This window comes from Triticum dicoccoides, chromosome 7B (assembly GCF_002162155.2).
Source record: "Triticum dicoccoides isolate Atlit2015 ecotype Zavitan chromosome 7B, WEW_v2.0, whole genome shotgun sequence".
In the NCBI taxonomy this organism is placed as follows: Eukaryota; Viridiplantae; Streptophyta; class Magnoliopsida; order Poales; family Poaceae; genus Triticum; species Triticum dicoccoides.
In genome coordinates this window covers 706,382,994-706,383,975 of record NC_041393.1, presented here as the reverse complement: position 1 = coordinate 706,383,975, position 982 = coordinate 706,382,994, and positions in this window count along the sequence as shown.

Below are 982 nucleotides of genomic sequence, written 5' to 3'. Positions count from 1 at the left end.
CAAAGACATATATTTGAGAAGAACTCACATAATGGTAGAACTGGAGGCGTCTGCACATCGACCCATATGTCTCTATTACCTTCAATATCATCTTCCGGACGAATATCAAAGGTGATAACCATACCAGGCTCAAATGCATAAGCCTTGCATAGTGCTTGCCAAGTTTTGCATTCAAAATAGGTGTACGTGTGTGCATTGTATACTTTGACGTTAAAAATATAACCATCATGCTCAGTTTTCAGGTAAGCTCTCTTTACCTCCATAGTTTCCATATCTTTGAAATCTATCTTATCCAAGACAAAAATTCTTGCATGGCATGGGATGCGCTAGTAGAATAGTGAAAATTAAAAATTATAAGTCAGGCAAATGAAGCATATATAAGTCATGCTTAATTACGAAAACAGACTTGTCGTTGTGACTTACTGTATCGAATTCAAAAGTCTCATCCAACTTGATGCTGAATCGCCTACCATCAACAAGGAAATTTCTGTCGCACTGGCCGCGCTCGTCTTCACAGTATGTGCATATACCGAAATTTTTTCCGTCGTCAGACGACATTTCCTATGTTCATATTAGGCGAAACATTAAACACTTACTAATTCAATTAATTCAACTATTTTTATTAATTCAACTAAGCATTTACTAAAAATAAACTAGTTATATTGATTCAATTAGTTCAACTAAGCATTTACTAAAAATAAACTAGTTATATTAATTCAATTAGTTCAACTAAGCATTTACTAAAAATAAACTAGTTCTATATATTAATTCAACTAGTTCAACTAAGCATTTACTAAAAATAAACTAGTTCTATTAACTTTTCTATCTAATTCATCTAACATTCGACATTAATCTAACATTTATATAAACTCAAATATATAAAAACATTAAATAAACAGAAAAACTCATTAACAAATGATATTTTAATTAGATAATCAAATCTCAGATACGACAATTTTCTTACTAAAAATAAACTAGTTAT